Source organism: Triticum aestivum, chromosome 3B, assembly GCF_018294505.1.
Source record: "Triticum aestivum cultivar Chinese Spring chromosome 3B, IWGSC CS RefSeq v2.1, whole genome shotgun sequence".
NCBI lineage: Eukaryota > Viridiplantae > Streptophyta > Magnoliopsida > Poales > Poaceae > Triticum > Triticum aestivum.
Genome location: NC_057801.1, coordinates 391,556,225 through 391,576,419, shown reverse-complemented (window position 1 = coordinate 391,576,419; position 20,195 = coordinate 391,556,225).

Here is a 20,195-nt window from a genome sequence, read left to right as displayed (position 1 = left end):
AGGCCTTGTTTCCTATCATTGCAATACCGTTTACGCTCACTTTTATCTTTAGTTACCTTGCTGTTTTTATTATTTCAGATTACAAAAACCTATATCTACTATCTATTTTGCACTTGTATCACCATCTCTTCGCCGAACTAGTGCACCTATACAATTTACCATTGTATAGGGTGTGTTGGGGACACAAGAGACTCTTTGTTATTTGGTTGCAGGGTTGTTTGAGAGAGACCATCTTCATCCTACGCCTCCTACGGATTGATAAACCTTAGGTCATCCACTTGAGGGAAATTTGCTACTGTCCTACAAACCTGTGCACTTGCAGGCCCAACAACGTCTACAAGAAGAAGGTTGTGTAGTAGACGTCATCCCGCAACCCGTTGTACCCTCTACTTGAACATGGTGCTTTATGTTTCATATTATTATCCAATGATGTGTTGCCATCCTATGATGTCTGAGTAGATTTTCGTTGTCCTATTGGTGGTTGATGAATTGCTATGATTGATTTAATTTGCTCGTGGTTATGTTGCTGTCCTTTGGTGCCCATCATATGAGCGCGCGTGTGGATCACACCATAGGGTTAGTTGTATGTTGATAGGACTATGTATTGGAGGGCAAGAGTGACAGAAGCTTCAACCTAGCATAGAAATTGATGCATACTGGATTGAAGGGGGACCAATATATCTTAATGCTATGGTTGTGTTTTACCTTAATGAACGTTAGTAGTTGTGGATGCTTGCTAATAGTTACAATCATAAGTGCATACAATTCCAAGTCAGGGATGACATGCTAGCAGTGGCCTCCCCCCCATAACTTGCTATCAGTCTAGTAAAGTAGTCAATTGCTTAGGGACAATTTGACAACTCCTACCACCACTTTTCCACACTCATTATATTTACTTTATTACTTCTTTATCTAAACAGCCCCTACTTTTTATTTACGTGCTTTTTATTATCTTGCAAAGCTATCCAACAACACCTACAAAATACTTCTAGTTTCATACTTGTTCTAGGTAAAGCAAACGTCAAGCGTGCGTAGAGTCGTATCAGTGGCAGATAGGACTTGAGAGAGTATTTGTTCTACCTTTAGCTCCTCGTTGGGTTCTACACTCTTACTTATCGAAAGAGGCTACAACTATCCTGTATACTTGTGGGTCATCAAATACCTAGGGGTTACTACGAACACTAGTAAAATACACATCAATAACATGTATATCAAACATACCTTTGTTCACTTTGCCATCCTTCTTATCCTCCAAGTATTTGGGGCAGTTCCACTTCTGGTGACTATTTCCTTCGTAGTAGAAGCACTCAGTTTCAGGCTTGGGTCCAGCTTTGGGCTTCTTCATGGGAGTGACAACTTGTTTTCCATTCTTCTTGAAGTTTCCTTCCTTTCCCTCGCCCTTTTTCTTGAAACTAGTGGTCTTGTTAACCATCAACACTTGATGCTCTTTCTTGATTTCTACCTTCGCCGATTTCAGCATCGTGAAGAGCTTGTGAATCATTTTTGTCATCGCTTGCATATTATAGTTCATCACGAAGTTCTGGTAGCTTGGTGATAGTGACTAGAGAACTCTGTCAATCACTATCTTATCTGGAAGATTAACTCCCACTTGATTCAAGCGATTATAGTACCCAGACATTCTGAGTACATGCTCATTGGCTGAGCTATTCTCCACCATCTTGTAGGCAAAGTACTTTTAAGAGGTATCATACCTCTTGGCACGGGCATGAATCTAAAATACCAATTTTCAGCTCTTGAAACATCTCATATGCTCCGGGGCGTTCAAAATGTTGTTGAAGTCTCGATTCTAAGTCGTAAAGCATGGCACACTAAACTATCAAGTAGTCATCATATTGAGCTTGCAAAATGTTTGTAAAGTCTGCATCTTCTCCTGCAATAGGTTTGTCACCTAGCGGTGCATCAAGTACATAATTCTTATGTGCAACAATGAGGATAATCCTCAGATCATGGACCCGGTCCACATCATTTCTACTATCATGTTTCAACTTAGTTTTCTCTAGGAACATATCAAAAACATATAGGAGCTATATCGTGAGCTATTGGTCTACAACATAGATGTGCAAAACTATCAAGACTAAGTTCATGATAAATTAAGTTCAATTAATCAAATTACTAATGAACTCCCACTTAATAAACATCCCTCAAGTTTATCTAAGTGATACATGATCCAAATCAACTAACCCATGTCCGATCATCACGTGAGATGGGGTAGTCATCAATGGTGAACATCTCTATGTTGATCATTGATACGTCTTCGTCGTATCTATAATTTTTGATTGTTCCATGCCAATATTCTACAACTTTTACATACTTTTGGCAACTTTTAATACTATTTTTGGGACTAACATATTGATCCAGTGCCTAGTGCCAGTTCCTGTTTGTTGCATGTTTTTATATTCGCATAAAATCCATATCAAACAGAGTCCAAACGCGATAAAACTTATGGAGATTTTTTTGGAATATTTGTGATTTTTGGGAAAAAGAATCAACGCAAGACGTAGGGCTGCAAACGAGTCGAGCTCGAGCGAGTGGGAGTTGGCTCAGCTCAACTCACATGAAAATTCGAGCGAGCTCAAACTGAGTGAAGCTCATGAATGAGCTCCAGAACATGACTCATGCTCAGCTTGTAATGATCTCGAGTCGATCTCGAGCTAGTTTCGAGCTAAATGAGATGGTAAAAATTATAAATCTATGGATGAAAAACAAAAAAATTAAGGTGAATATGCTGGGAACCTTTGCCAAAAATATAGGATATTTAAAACATAGTCGACCATGTTCCGTAATTATGCCTAAATCCTCTCTGCACTTAGTTAAATTTCCATGTTCGTTGGTAAATAAAAGGGTCTGTTTAGGACACATCTAGATGTGACATAATTATGTCACATCTAACCTGAGGTCCACTATATTTGTGGTCTATTTTTTGTTCCAACTTTTTTTGTTCCTTATTGCTGTGTTATTTGTGGGAGTTTAGATGTGACATCCTTAGTATGAATTAGACAAACTGTAAATAAAATAGAGAAAATTTATGGACAACATATATGGTAATAAATTATTATATTTCCATTTAATATATGACATGATCATTTAACACAATGATATTCTGTCGAGCTAAAATCCAGTGAGCCAACATTGGCTCAGGATCGGCTCGTTTCTCGGTCGAGCTACATAAAGTGTTCAAACTCTGCTTGTTTCTTTTTGAGTCGATCTCGAGTTGAGTCAAAAAGTGAGACAATCTTGAGCGGCTGAGGAGCCTCGAGCTTTTCTTGCAGCCCTAGCGAGACGATGCCCGAGGGGGCCACAAGGTAGGGGCACGCCCTAGGCCCTTGTGGTCACCCCATAAGGCAGTTGGTGCCCTTATTTTGCCGCAAGAAGCTAATATCGGGATAAAAATCGTGTTAAAATTTCAGCCCAATCGGAGTTACGGATCTCCAGGAATTTAAGAAATGGTGAAAGGCCAGAATCGGGGTGCGCAGAAACAGAGAGAGAGATCGAATCTCGGAGGGGCTCCCACCCCTCCACCGCCATGGAGGCCATGGACTAGAGGGGAAACCCTTATCCCATCTAGGGGGAAGGTCAAGGAAGTAGAATAAGGAGGGGGCTCTGTCGTGGTGGCGCCGGAACGCCACCGGGGCCATCATCGTGATGACGATCTACACCAATAACTTTTCCACCGTCATCACCAACTCTCTCCCCCTGGATGCAGTGGTGTAACACCTCTTCTCCCTGCTGTAATCTCTACTTAAACATGGTGCTCAACGCTATAAATTATTTCCCAATGATGTATGGCTATCATATGATGTTTGAGTAGATTTTTTTTGTCCTATGGGTTGATTGATGATCATGATTGGTTTGAGCTGTATGTTTTATTATTGGTGTTGTCCTATGGTGCTCTCCGTGTCGTGCTAGCATGAGGGATCCTCACTGTAGGGTTTGCAATATGTTCATGATTTGCTTATGGTGGGTGGCGTGAGTGACAGAAGCACATACCCGAGTAAGCAGGTTGTTTGTGTCTGGGAATAAAGAGGACTTGATACTTTAATGCTATGGTTGGGATTTTACCTTAATGATCTTTAGTAGTTACGGATGTTTGCTAGAGTTCCAATCATAAGTGCATATGCCAAGAAGAGAAAGTATATTAGCTTATGCCTCTCCCTCATATAAAATTGCAATAATGATTACCGGTCTAGTTATCGATTGCCTATGGACAAATAACTTTCTCATGACAAAAAGCTCTCTACTAAAACTAACTTAGTTGTGTCTTTATCTAAACAGCCCCTAGATTTTATTTGCGTGCTCTTTATTGTCTTGCAAACATGTCCTATCACACCTACAAAGTACTTCTAGTTTCATACTTGTTCTAGGTAAAGCGAACGTTAAGCGTGCGTAGAGTTGTATCGGTGGTCGATAGAACTTGAGGGAATATTTGTTCTACCTTTAGCTCCTCGTTGGGCTTGACACTCTTATTTATCGAGAAAAGCTACAATTGATCCCCTATACTTGTGGGTTATCAAGACCTTTTTCTGGCGCCGTTGCGGGGGAGGAATAGCATGGGGTGAATATTCTCGTGTGTGCTTGTTTGCTTTATCACTAAGTAGATTTTATTTGCTGTTCTAAGTTGTTCTCTATCTTTACTTATGGATATGGAACACGAAATACCAAAAAAAATAGGTGTACTTGCTACTCATGGAGATGGGGAACCTCCTAAAACCCTCAATGCTCATTATGTGAAAGATATTATGCACTACTTTAATAATCCTGAGAAAACACCATTTAACTATATAATGGGAGACACGTTGGATCAACGTGAATACTTTAGGGATTATCGCTTGACTCAAAAGGGAAACTATTATGGGATCAAATTCACATGTTGCATTAGTATGCTCGGGAACTATGCTTGAGATATGATTATACTTGTTGCTCTCGGATGAAGGCTCCACACCTTCCCTTTTCATGTAAATTTAATGATAATTGCTACATCTTGAGCTTGCGTTGGTTTTCCTTGAAGAGGAAAGGGTGATGCAACAATAGTAGTGTAAGTATTTCCCTAGTTTTTGAGAACCAAGGTATCAATCCAGTAGAGGCTCCTCAAAAGTCCCACGCACCTACACAAACAAACATGAACTCGCCACCAACGCAATAAAGGTGTTATCAATACCTTCACGGCCACTTGTGAAAGTGAGATCTGATAGAGATAGTATGATAAGATAAATATATTTTTGGTATTTTATAATATAGATTGGAAAAGTAAAGATGCAAATAAAAGTAGATTGAAAGCTTATATGATAAAAGATAGACCCGGGGGCCATAGGTTTCACTAGTGGCTTCTCTCAAGATAGCATAAGTATTACGGTGGGTGAACAAATTACTGTCGAGCAATTGATAAAAAAGCGAATAATTATGAGATTATCTAGGCATGATCATGTATATAGGCATCACGTCCGTGACAAGTAGACCGACTCCTGCCTGCATCTACTACTATTACTCCACACATCGACCGCTATCCAACATGCATCTAGAGTATTAAGTTCATAAAGAACAGAGTAACGCATTAAGAAAGATGACATGATGTAGAGGGATAAACTCATGCAATATGATATAAACCCCATCTTTCTATCCTCGATGGAAACAATACAATACGTGCCTCGCTGCCCCTGCTGTCACTAGGAAAGGACACCACAAGATTAAACCCAAAGCTAAGCACTTCTCCCGTTGCAAGAAAGATCAATTTAGTAGGCCAAAACAAACTAATAATTCGAAGAGACTTGCAAAGATAACTTAATCACACATAAAAGAATCCAGAGGAGATACAAATATTTCTCATAGATAAACTTGATCATAAACCCACGATTCATCGGATCTCGACAAACACACCACAAAAAGAGTTACATCAAATAGATCTCCAAGAAGATCAAGGAGAACATGGTATTGAGATTCAAGAGAGAAGAAGCCATCTAGCTAATAACTATGGACCCGAAGGTCTATGGTAAACTACTCACAACTCATCGGAGAGGCCTTGGAGATGATGTAGAGGCCCTCCGTGATTGATTCCCCCTCTTGCGGAGCGCCGACGAAGGCTCCAAGATGGAATCTCACGGATACAGAAGGTTACGGTGGTGGAAATAGTTTTTTGTGGTCGCTTCTGATGTTTTCGGGGTACGTGGGTATATATAGGAGGAAGAAGTAGGTCGGTGGACGCCCGAGGAGCCCACGAGATAGGGGGTGCCCCTAGTAGGGGGGGGGTGCCCTCCACCCTTGTGTCCGCCTCGTTTATTTCTTGACTTCCACTCCAAGTCCTTTGGATCACATTTGTTCCAAAAATCACGCTCCCGAAGGTTTCATTCCGTTTGGACTCCGTTTGATATTCCTTTTCTTCAAAACACTGAAATAGGCAAAAAAAAAACAGCAATTCGGGCTGGGCCTCCGGTTAGTAGGTTAGTCCCAAAATGATATAAAAGTGTAAAGTAAAGCCCATAAACATCCAAAACGGGTGATATAATAGCATGGAACAATAAAAAATTATAGATACGTTGGAGACGTAACAAGCATCCCCAAGCTTAATTCCTGCTCGTCCTCGAGTAGGTAAATGATAAAAATAGAATTTTTGATGTGGAATGCTACCTAGCATAATTCTCAATGTATTTTTCTTTATTGTGGCATGAATGTTCAGATCCAAATGATTCAAAATAAAAGTTCATATTGACATAAGAAATAGTAATACTTCAAGCATACTAATCAAAGCAATCATGTCTTCTCAAAATAACATGGCTAAAGAAAGTTCATCCCTACAAAATCATATAGTTAGGTCATGCTTCATTTTCGTCACACAAAAATGCTCCCATCTTGCACACCCCCGATGACAAGCCAAGCAATTGTTTCATACTTAAATAATCTCAAACTTTTTCAACTTTCACGCAATACATGAGCGTGAGCCATGGATATAGCACTATGGGTGGAATAGAATATGATGATGGGGATTGTGTGGAGAAGACAAAAAAGGAGAAAGTATCACATTGACGAGGATAATTAACGGGCTATGGAGATGCCCATCAATTTATGTCAACATGAGGAGTAGGGATTGCCATGCAATGGATGCACTAGAGCTATAAATATATGAAAGCTCAATAGAAGAAACTAGTGGGTGTGCATCCAACTTGCTTGCTCACGAAGACCTAGGGCATTTTGAGGAAGCCCATCGTAGGAATATACAAGCCAAGTTCTATAATGAAAAATTCCCACTAGTATATGAAAGTGACAACATATGAGACTCTCTACATGAAGAACATGGTGCTACTTTGAAGCACAAGTGTGGAAAAAGATAGTAACACTGTCCCCTTTTTTATTTTTTATTTTATTTTTTTGGGCCTTTCCTTTGTTTATTTGGCCATTCCCTTTTTTTATTTGGGGACAATGCTCTAATAATGATGATCATCACACTTCTATTTATTTACAACTCATGAATTAGAACCCAAAACTAGAACAAGATATGACTCTATATGAATGCCTCCGGCGGTGTACCGGTATGGGCAATGATTCAAGAGTGGCATGTATGAAAAATTATGCATGGTGGATTTGCCACAAATACGATGTCAACTACATGATCATGCAAGGCAATATGACAATGATGATGCGTGTCATGATGATGAACGGAACGGTGGAAAGTTGCATGGCAATATATCTCGGAATGGCTATGGAAATGCCATAATAGGTAGGTATGGTGGCTGTTTTGAGGAAGATATAAGGAGTTTTATGTGTGATAGAGCATATCGTATCACGGGGTTTGGATGCACCGGCGAAGTTTGCACCAACTCTCAAGGTGAGAAAGGGCAATGCACGGTACCGAAGAGGCTAACAATGATGGAAGGGTGAGAGTGTGTATAATCCATGGACTCAACATTAGTCAAAAAGAACTCATATACTTATTGCAAAAATCTACAAGTCATCAAAACCCAAGCACTATGTGCATGCTCCTAGGGGGATAGATTGGTAGGAAAAGACCATCGCTCGTCCCCGACCGCCACTCATAAGGATGCACAATCTAAGAACACCTCATGTTTCAAATTTGTTACACAACTTTCACCATACGTGCATGCTATGGGACTTGCTAACTTGAACACAAGCATTCTTTAAATTAATAATCACCCAACTAGCATGACTCTAATGTCACTACCTCCATATCTCAAAACAATTATCAAGTATCAAATTGATCATAGCATCCAATTCACTTCCTATGTTAGTTTTTATTATACCCAACTTGGATGCTCATCATTCTAGGGTCAATTTTATAACCATAGAAAATACCATGATGTTCTAAGATACTCTCAAAATAATATAAGTGAAGCATGAGAGACTAACAATTTCTTCAAAATTAAGCCACCGCCGTGCTCTAAAAGATATAAGTGAAGCACTAGAGCAAAAACTATCTAGCTCAAAAGATAAGTGAAGCACATAGAGTATTCTAATAAATTCCAATCAAGTGGATTTCTCCCAAAAGGTGTGTGCATCAAGTATGATTTTGGTAAACTAAAAATCAAAGACTAATATCATACAAGATTCTCCAAGCAAAACACATATCATGTGGCAAATAAAAATATAGCTCCAAGTAATGTTACCGATAAACGAGGACGAAAGAGGGGATGACTTCCCGGGGCATCCCCAAGCTTAGGCTTTTGGATATTCTTGAATATCTTGTGGTTCCTTGTCATCCCCAATCTTAGGCTCTTGCCACTCCTTCTTCCATAGTCCATCAAATCTTTACCCAAAACTTGAAAACTTCACAACACAAAACTCAACAGGAAATCTCATAAGCTTCGTTAGTGCAAGAAAGAAAAACCACCACATAAGGTACTGTAATGAACTCATTATTTATTTATATTGGTGTTAAACCTACTGTATTCCAACTTCTCTATGGTTCATACTCTTACATACTAGCCATAGATGCATCAAAATAAGCAAACAACACACGAAAACCAGAATCTGTCAAAAACAGAACAGTCTGTAGGAATATGTAACTCTGGAATACTTCTGGAACTCTATAAATCCTACCAAAATAGGAAGTCATGGTAAATTTGTCTATTGATCTATATCAAAAAGAATAAACGCAAAATCACGTTTCTGTGAATTACTAAAATTATTTTTGTGCGTGCAAAGTTTCTGTTTTTCAGCAGAATCAAATTAACTATCACCATATTTTATCCTATAGGTTCTACTTGGCACAAACACTAATTAAAACATAAGAACACATCTAAACAGAAGGTAGATGCAAAATTTATTACTAAACAGAAGAAAAAACAAAAAACACAAATAAAATTGGGTTGCCTCCCAACTAGCGCTATCGTTTAACGCCCCTAGCTAGGCATAAAAGCGAGGATAGATCTAAGTAGTGCCATCTTTGGATCCCAATTCTTCAATAAAGCAATTATAATTTTTAGGAGTTTCTTTCTTTTTGGCAATGATTAAGCTCCTAGGAAAGAAATCAAGAAATTCTTTACGATAGAGAGACAATTGGGGTGAACACTTATTGATTTGAGATCCGCATTTTCCTTAGAAGATTCACCCTTATTTTTAGGAACATACATTAATTTGACAATTTTAGTAGGCGGAATGGAAGTATTTTTCACGGATTAAAGGGCAGCCCCTAAGTTGGTAATGATATCCTCAAGTTTACCGATTCTTGAAGAATTTTGATCTATTCTTTCATTAACTATAGGTTCTTTATCCTTAAAACTTTTCAGAGTAACTCCAAACTTAGATCCAAATTGGGTGATTTGATTGTGGATCTTTTTATCCAAATTTTCAATTAACTCAACAGTAGCAACTTTGTCTTCAATAATTTCAAGCCTTTGCATGACATGTTCCAAAGTTAAGATAGTTCCATTAACCAAGAGAGGTGGTGGACCTAACAAATCTAACATAGCATTATAGGCATCAAAAGTGTGTCTACCCAAGAAATTCCCTCCGGTAATGGCATCAAGAATACATCTATTCCAAGGAGTAATGCCTACATAAAAATTGTGAAGGACGAAATTGGATTGCTTCCTAGTAGATCTATTTTGAGCATTGCAAATTCTATGCCAAACATCCTTTAAATTTTCTCCCTCCCTTTGTTTAAAATTAAGAACTTCATGATCGGGAGTATTAACGATAATAGGAGGACTAGTCATAGCGACGAGCACACAAAAGGCAAGCGAAAGAGAGAGGAGATTGGGAAAGAGAGGGCGAATAAAACGGCAAGGGTGAAGTGGGGGAGAGGAAAACAAGAGGCAAATGGCAAATAATGTAAATGCGAGGGAGATGAGTTTGTGATGGGTACCTGGTATGTCTTGACTTGAGTGAAGACCTCCCCGGCAACAGCGCCAGAAATCCTTCTTGCTACGTCTTGAGCTTGCGTTGGTTTTCCTTGAAGAGGAAAGGTTGATGCAACAATAGTAGCGTAAGTATTTCCCTCATTGAGAACCAAAGTATCAATCCAGTAGGAGGCTCCTCAAAAGTCCCACGCACCTACACAAACAAACAAGAACTCGCAGCCAACGCAATAAAGGGGTTGTCAATCCCTTCACGGCCACTTGCGAAAGTGAGATTTGATAGAGATAGTATGATAAGATAAATATATTTTTGGTATTTTATCATATAGATTGGAAATGTAAAGATGCAAATAAAGGTAGATTGAAAGCTTATATGATAAAAGATAGACCCGGGGCCATAGGTTTCACTAGTGGCTTCTCTCAAGATAGCATAAGTATTACGGTGGGTGAACAAATTATTGTCGAGCAATTGATAGAAAAGCGAATAATTATGAGATTATCTAGGCATGATCATGTATATAGGCATCACGTCTGTGACAAGTAGACCAACTCCTGCCTGCATCTACTACTATAACTCCACACATCGACCGCTATCCGGCATGCATCTAGAGTATTAAGTTCATAAAGAACAGAGTAACACATTAAGAAAGATGACATGATGTAGAGGGATAAACTCATGCAATATGAGATAAACCCCATCTTTTTATCCTCGATGGCAACAATACAATACGTGCCTTGCTACCCCTGCTGTCACTGGGAAAGGACACCGCAAGATTGAACCCAAAGCTAAGCACTTCTCCAATTGCAAGAAAGATCAATCTAGTAGGCCAAACCAAACTGATAATTCAAAGAGACTTGCAAAGATAACTTAATCACACATAAAAGAATTCAGAGGAGATTCAAATATTTCGCATAGATAAACTTGATCATAAACCCACAATTCATCGGATCTCGACAAACACACTGCAAAAAGAGTTACGTCAAATAGATCTCCAAGAAGATCAAGGAGAACATGGTATTGAGATTCAAAGAGAGAGAAGAAGCCATCTAGCTAATAACTATGGACCCGAAGGTGTGTGGTAAACTACTCACAACTCATGGGAGAGGCCTTGGAGATGATGTAGAGGCCCTCCATGATCGATTCCCCCTCCGGCGGAGCGCCGGCAAAGGCACCAAGATGGGATCTCGCGGATACAGAAGGTTACAACGGTGGAAATAGTTTTTCGTGGTTGCTTCTGATGTTTTCAGGGTACGTGGGTATATATAGGAGGAAGAAGTAGGTCAGTGGACGCCCGAGGGGCCCACGAGACAGGGGGCACGCCCAATAGGGGGGCACTCCCTCCACCCTCCTGGCCGCATCGTTTATTTCTTGACTTCCACTCAAGTCCTATGGATCACGTTTGTTCCAAAAATCACGCTTGCGAAGGTTTCATTCTGTTTGGACTCCATTTGATATTCCTTTTCTTCGAAACACTGAAATAGGCAAAAAACAGCAATTCGGGCTGGGCCTCCGGTTAGTAGGTTAGTCCCAAAAATGATATAAAAGTGTAAAGTAAAGCCCATAAACATCCAAAACGGGTAATATAATAGCATGGAACAATCAAAAATTATAGATACGTTGGAGACGTATCAATAATCAGACCTTGGCTTCTTATGCTAATGGTATTTATGATTAGTATGATGTGGAACAAATAGAAGAATTTGTTTCTTTTAAGAGTGCTTATGAAATTGAATCTGTGTTTGAAAAGTATGAAGATTTTGATGATGATGTTTATAGGCCTGAAAATTTTGCTATACTTAAATATTTCTATGAGAATTATGAATATAATTCCGATATTGATGCGTTTATTGAGAAATTCTCCGTTGTCCAAGAAGAGACTAATATTTTGCACGAGTCTATGGAAGAAGAAATTGAGGATACAGTGAGCTCATTAGATGAAAAAGATGACGAGGAGAGCGAAGAACAAAAGGAGGAAGAGCGGATTGATCACCCGTGCCCACCTTCTAATGAGAGTAACTCTTTATCCCATACATTGTTTAATTTCCCTCCGTGCTTATCGAAGGATGAATGCTATGATCCTCTTGATTCATTTGAAATATCCCTTTTTGATGAACTTGATACTTCTATGCTTGTGGCCATGATGCCAATATGAATGATGCTTATGGAGATGAAATTGCTATAGTTCCTTATGTTATGAAAGAAATTGTTGCTATTGCACCCACGCATGATAGTCCTATTATCTTTTTGAATTCTCCCAACTACACTATATTGGAGAAGTTTGTTCTTATTAAGGATTATATTGATGGGTTGCCTTCTAATATTGCACATGATGATTTTGATAAATATAATATGCATGTGCTTGCTTCTCCTACTTGTAATTATTATGAGAGAGGAACTGCATCTCCGCCTCTCTACGTTCCAATAAGATAATATTGCAAGAAACTGTTTATACTATGCATTGGCCTTTACTTTGTGTGCATGAATTGTTCTTTTATGACATTTCGATGCATAGGAGGAGAATTAGACTTCGTCATTACATGATATATGTTACTTTGTGCTCACTACTAAATTACAAGTCATTGTTAATTAAAATTGGCTTTGATATACCTTGGGATCCAGGTGGATCCATTACTTGAGCAATTTTTTGTGACGCCCGGATAATTAAACTACAATAATCCTCTGTTAATGATGCCATGTCACCACTATTACTCTTGCTAAACCTCACTTGTTTCAAACAGAGGTCAAATTCAAAATTCTGAAAACAAGTATAATTCTTATTTCTTCAAACTGTCAAGTAAAAATGTTCGATGGGTTGAAAATATTCAGTAATTAATTGTCATGAATGATTCAACATCATTTGAGATATTTAATTTCCCTTGGGAATTAAAACAGTTCCAAATCAGCCTTTTTTTACATTTTTCCATTTGTGAAAAATCCAAATCAATTCAAACTCCTCCCAAACTTTTTCTGGTAGTGCCAAATATTGTAATGTATTTATGTGGCCAAGTTCCACATTTTACAAAGACCAATTGGCATCTCAAAATATTGCAAACAAATTCTGTAAAATAAAAATAAAATAAAAGGAACATGCCTAACTACTATGTGTTAATGGGCTCTAGTGCCATTAAGCACTTTGGCCCATCTAATAACATTGGCCCAGTCCATCTGTGTTGTCCCCAACCTCCCGCTACAGGAAGGAGGGAGGGTGTGTCAGCCATCCCGTGGCCATGCACGCGTCGGCCACGTGCCGTCCATCCACCGACTCCCCCTGCATATATAGGCTCTTCCAAAACCCTGGCGCAACCCTAACTCAGTTTCCCCCTCCCTCTTGTTCGCCCCTTCATCTGCGTCAACATCCAACACCGTCGCCACCATGCCTCACCTCGCCACCGTGGCCATCGAGCTCCTTGGCGGCTGAGTTGCTATCTAAGGGAGCCGTCATGGTCGTCTGCTTCGTCTCCCCCATAAAATCGAAGCCAGGAGCCCCTGCATGGCCGGATCCGTCGCCTTCTTCAACCTTCGGTCACCGGAAATCTTCGCTGATTCCTACGCCGTCACTACACCCCGCGCCTCCTCGAGCGACTCCTCGTCAATGATGTGAGCAGGCGCCCAAAACCTCTCTGTTCCCCCATTGAATTCGTGTTCGTAGCCTAGCTTCCCGTCGCGCCCAAACCTCATCGTCACCATTGATGTAGCTGCTACTACTCTGTTGCCTGCGTCCCTTGCCCTCGCGACCCTACTGCCGCTGCTCCGTCCTGGTTGCCCGCCTGCTCGTCGCGAGCGTCGCCCCCGTCGTCGCCCTAATTGCGCCCCTTCATTGCTGCGCGTGTGCACGGACGTGCCTACCGCTGCTAGTGCTAATGCTCGCCACCTACGCTCGCTCGGCGCTACCACTCCCGCTTCGCCTTAGGGCTCCTCCTCTGCCGCGCCCCTGACCATGCACTGCAGCAACCCGCGTCGGTTCGGGCATGCGCGTTGCCGCATGCTACGTCTTGAGCTTGCGTTGGTTTTCCTCGAAGAGGAGAGGGTGATGCAGCAATAGTAGTGTAAGTATTTCCCTCAGTTTTTTAGAACCAAGGTATCAATCCAGTAGGAGGCTCCTCAAAAGTCCCACGCATCTACACAAACAAACAAAGAACTTGCAACCAACGCAATAAAGGGGTTGTCAATCCCTTCAAGGCCACTTGCGAAAGTGAGATCTAATAAAGATAGTAAGATAAGATAAATATATTTTTGGTATTTTATAATATAGATGCAAAAAGTAAAGATGCAAATAAAAGTAGATTGAAAGCAAATATGATAAGAGATAGACCCCGGGGCCATAGGTTTCACTAGAGGCTTCTCTCAAGATAGCATAAGTATTACGGTGGGTGAACAAATTACTGTCGAGCAATTGATAGAAAAGCGAATAATTATGAGATTATCTAGGCATGATCATGTATATAGGCATCACGTCCGCAACAAGTAGACCGACTCCTGCCTGCATCTACTACTATTACTCCACACTTCGACCGACTCCTGCCTGCATCTAGAGTATTAAGTTCATAAGAACAGAGTAACGCATTAAGCAAGATGACATGATGTAGAAGGATAAACTCAAGCAATATGATATAAACCCCATCTTGTTATCCTCGATGGCAACAATACAATACGTGCCTTGCAACCCTTTCTGTCACTGGGTAAGGACACCGCAAGATTGAACCCAAAGCTAAGCACTTCTCCCATGGCAAGAAAGATCAATCTAGTAGGCCAAACCAAACTGATAATTCAAAGAGACTTGTAAAGATAACTCAATCATACATAAAAGAATTCAGAGAAGATTCAAATATTATTCATAGATAAACTTGATCATAAACCCACAATTCATCGGATCTCGACAAACACACCGCAAAAAGAGTTTACATCGAATAGATCTCCACAAGAGAGGGGGAGAACATTGTATTGAGATCCAAAAAGAGAGAAGAAGCCATCTAGCTAATAAATATGGACCCGTAGGTCTATGGTAAACTACTCAAAACTCATCGGAGGGGCAAGGATGTTGATGTAGAGGCCCTCCGTGTTCGATTCCCCCTCCGGCAGAATGTCAGTGAAGGCTCCAAGATGGGATCTCGCGGATACAGAAGGTTACGGTGGTGGAAATTGTGTTTCGTCCTCCTCCTGGATGTTTTCGAGGTACGTAGGTATATATAGGAGGAGGAAGTACATCGGTGGCCACCCAAGGGGCCCACGAGACAGGGGGCGCGCCCTACAGTGGGTGCGCCCTACAGGGGGCGCACCCTCCTATCTCGTGGGAGCCTCGACTGCTTCTTGACTTGCACTCCAAGTCCTCTGGATCATGTTCGTTCCAAAAATCAGGCTCCCGAAGGTTTCATTCCGTTTGGACTCCGTTTGCTATTCATTTTCTTTGAAATACTGAAATAGGCAAAAAAGCAACAATATGGGCTGGGCCTCCGGTTAGTAGGTTAGTCCAAAAAATGATACAAATGTGTAAAATAAAGCCCATAAACATCCAAAAGGTGTAATATAGCATGGAACAATCAAAAATTATAGATACGTTGGAGACGAATCAAGCATCCCCAAGCTTAATTCCTGCTCGTCCTCGAGTAGGTAAATGATAAAAAAGAAATTTTTGATGTGGAATGCTACCTAGCATAATTCTCAATGTAATTTTCTTTATTGTGGCATGAATGTTCAGATCCAAATGATACAAAATAAAAGTTCATATTGACATAAGAAATAGTAATACTTCAAGCATACTAATCAAAGTAAACACGTCTTTTCAAAATAACATGGCCAAAGAAAGTTATCCCTACAAAATCATATAGTCTGGTTGTTGCTCTATCTTCATCACACAAAGTATTTAATCATGCACAACCCCGATGACAAGCCAAGCAATTGTTTCATAATTTAATAATCTCAAACCTTTTCAACTTTCACGCAATACATGAGCGTGAGCCATGGACATAGCACTAAATGTGGAATAGAATGATGGTTGTGGAGAAGACAAAAAAAGGAGAAGATAGTCTCACATCAACTAGGAGTATCAACGGGCTATGGAGATGCCCATTAATAGATATCAATGTGAGTGAGTAGGGATTGCCATGCAACTGATGCACTAGAGCTATATATATACGAAAGCTCAACAAAAGAAACTAAGTGGGTGTGCATCCAACTCGCTTGCTCACGAAGACCTAGGGAATTTTTGAGTAAGCCCATCATTGGAATATACAAGCCAAGTTCTATAATGAAAAATTCCCACTAGTATATGAAAGTGACAACATATGAGACTCTCTATCTTGAAAATCATGGTGCTACTATGAAGCACAAGTGTGGAAAAAGAGATAGTAGCATTGTCCCTTCTCTCTTTTTCTCTCATTTTATTTTTTATTTTTTATTTTCTTTTATTTTTCCTTTTTTTTCTTTGGCCTTTTTTTTCTTTTTGGCCTTTCTATTTTTTTCTTTTCTCTCTTTTTTTTGTAAAGTTCGAAGTCGCATCCCGACTTGTGGGGGAATCATAGTCTTCATCATCCTTTCCTCACTAGGACAATGCTCTAATAATGAAGATCATCACACATTTATGGATTTACAACTCAAGAATTACAACTCAAAGCTAGAACAAGATATGACTCTATATGAATGCCTCCGGCGGGGTACCGGGATATGCAATGAATCAAGAGTGACATGTATGAAAATTATGAAGGGTGCCTTGCCACAAATACAATGTCAACTACATGATCATGCAAAGAGCAATATGACAAAAGTAATGTGTGTCATATGAATGGAACGGTGGAAAGTTGCATGGCAATATATCTCGGAATGGCTATGGAAATGCCATAATAGGTAGGTATGGTGGCTGTTTTGAGGAAGGTATATGGTGGGTGTATGGTACCGGCGAAAGTTGTGCGGCACAAGAAAGGCTAGCAATGGTGGAAGGGTGCGTATAATCCATGGACTCAACATTAATCAAAAGAACTCATGCACTTATTGCGAAAATTTAGAAGTCAACGAAAACCAAAGCACTACGCGCATGCTCCTAGGGGGATAGATTGGTAGGAAAAGACCATCGCTCGTCCCCGACCGCCACTCATAAGGAAGACACTCAATAAATAAAATTGTGCTCCAACTTCATCACAAAGCGGTTCACCATACGTGCATGCTAAGGGAATCACAAACTTCAACACAAGCATTATTTAAATTCATAATCACCCAACTAGCATGACTTTAATATCACTACCTCCATATCTCAAAACAATTATCAAGCATCAAATTGATCATAGCATCCAATTCACTTCCTATGATAGTTTTTATTATACCCAACTTGGATGCTCATCATTCTAGGACCAACTTTAAAACCATAGCAAATACCATGCTGTTCTAAAAGACTCTCAAAATAATATAAGTGAAGCATGAGAGACTAATAATTTCTACAAAAATATGTCACCACCGTGCTCTAAAAGATATAAGTGAAGCACTAGAGCAAAAACTATCAAGCTCAAAAGATATAAGTGAAACACATAGAGTATTCTAGCAAATTATAATCAAATAGGCTTCTTCCAAAAGGTGCATACAGCAAGGATGATTGTGGTAAACTAAAAAGCAAAGACTAATATAATACACGATGCTCCAAGCAAAACACATATCATGTGGCGAATAAAAATATAGCTCCAAGTAAAGTTACCAATGAACGAAGACGAAAGAGGGGATGCCTTCCCGGGGCATCCCCAAGCTTAGGCTTTTGGCTATCCTTGTATATCTTGGGGTGCCATGGGCATCCCCAAGCTTAGGCTCTTGCCACCCTTTATTCCATAGTCCATAAAAGCTTTACCGAAAACTTGAAAACTTCACAACACAAAACTCAACAGGAAATCTTATAAGCTCCGTTAGTGAAAGAAAACAAAACCACCACATAAGGTACTGTAATTAACTCATTCTTTATTTATTTTGGTGTTAAACCTTATGTATTCCAACTTCTATATGGTTTATAAACTATTTTACTAGCCATAGATGCATCAAAATAAGCAAACAAACACGAAAAACAGAATCTGTCAAAAACAGAACAGTCTGTAGTAATCTGTAACTAACGCAAACTTCTGGAACTTTAAAAATCCTACCAAAATAGTAAGTCCTGTAAAATTTGTTTATTTATCAGCATAACAAAGAATCAATGCAAAAGCACGTTCCTGTGATTTAACAAAATTATATTTGTGCGTGCAAAGTTTCTGTTTTTCAGCAGAATCAAATCAACTATCATCGTAGGTTATCCTATAGGTTCTACTTGGCACAAACACTAATGATGATATAAAAACACATCTAAACAGAAGGTAGATGCAAGATTTATTACTAAACAGGAACAAAAACAAAGAACATAAAGAAAGTTGGGTTGCCTCCCAACTAGCGCTATCGTTTAACGCCGCTAGCTAGGCATAAAAGCAAAGATAGATCTAACGAGTGCCATAATAATAAGATAGATCTTGAAATCTCATCTCATATTCTCTACGTTCGGCAGCAAGTTTTCTTTGAGGCAAGCAAAAGTAATCAAAAGGGCTAAATTTAGTGGGACAAAGGTCCCCAAGATCAATCACAGTAGGAACGGGTTCCTCCTTTGGCCCTTCATAGTGCACAACTATTTCATCACTAAAAGCATTCTTTTGGCAAAATCTTGTGAGCCTATACTTAAGAGAGTATCCTAGCTCATTGTTTTGAAGGCAAAATCATTATTAAGCTCATTAATGCAATCAACCAAGACATTGGTAGGAATCTTTTTTCTAAGGTTTTCATTAAAAGCAACATAGTCCAAAGATTGAAAACGCCTAAATTCCTCTTTATCATAGAGGATCGCCTCTATGGGAGGACGACCGGCGTCCACCCTATAGTGCGCAAAGATTTCTTTGGCCTCTCTTATGATAAATCTAAACTCATGAGCCAAAAAGATAGTAACAGCGCGTTTAACAGAAGAATGCTCAATATTGGAAAATTCTAGAAAAATTATTTGTATGCAAGGATGCATATGCATAAATTGTCTTTCAAGCTCAACCAGTAGCATAGCAACGGCATCCGCAAGACTACTAGTTTTATGAAGAATAGAACCACCCATGGAAGGTAAAGCACCGACACAAGTAAAGAAATCTTGAATAACACCTTTTCCAATAATGTTACCACTACCGATTCGAAACTTTTTAGTATGCAAGATAGGGGGTTCATCGGCCGGAGCCTCGAAATTTTCCACGTTATCATTATTGTCCATATCGATGATAATCTCCCCAATTTCAGACATAGCGGCAAACAAAAGCAAGGCGGAAGAAAGCGAGCGAAAGAGAGGGGAGGAGATTGGGAAAGAGAGGGCGAATAAAATGGCAAGGGTGAAGTGGGGGAGAGGAAAACGAGAGGCAAATGGAAAATAATGTAAATGCGAGGGAGATGGGTTTGTGATGGGTACTTGGTATGTCTTGACTTGAGCGAAGACCTCCCCGACAACGGTGCAAGAAATCGCACGTTGGCGGGAGGTCGAATCTTGACTTGACTTGGTGGAAGCCTCCCCGGCAATGGCGCCAGAAATCTTTCTTGCTACGTCTTGAGCTTGCGTTGGTTTTCCTCGAAGAGGAGAGGGTGATGCAGCAATAGTAGCGTAAGTATTTCCCTCAGTTTTTGAGAACCAAGGTATCAATCCAGTAGGAGGCTCCTCAAAAGTCCCACGCACCTACACAAACAAACAAAGAACTCGCAACCAACGCAACAAAGGGGTTGTCAATCCCTTCAAGGCCACCTGCAAAAGTGAGATCTAATAAAGATAGTAAGATAAGATAAATATATTTTTGGTATTTTATAATATAGATGCAAAAAGTAAAGATGCAAATAAAAGTAGATTGAAAGCA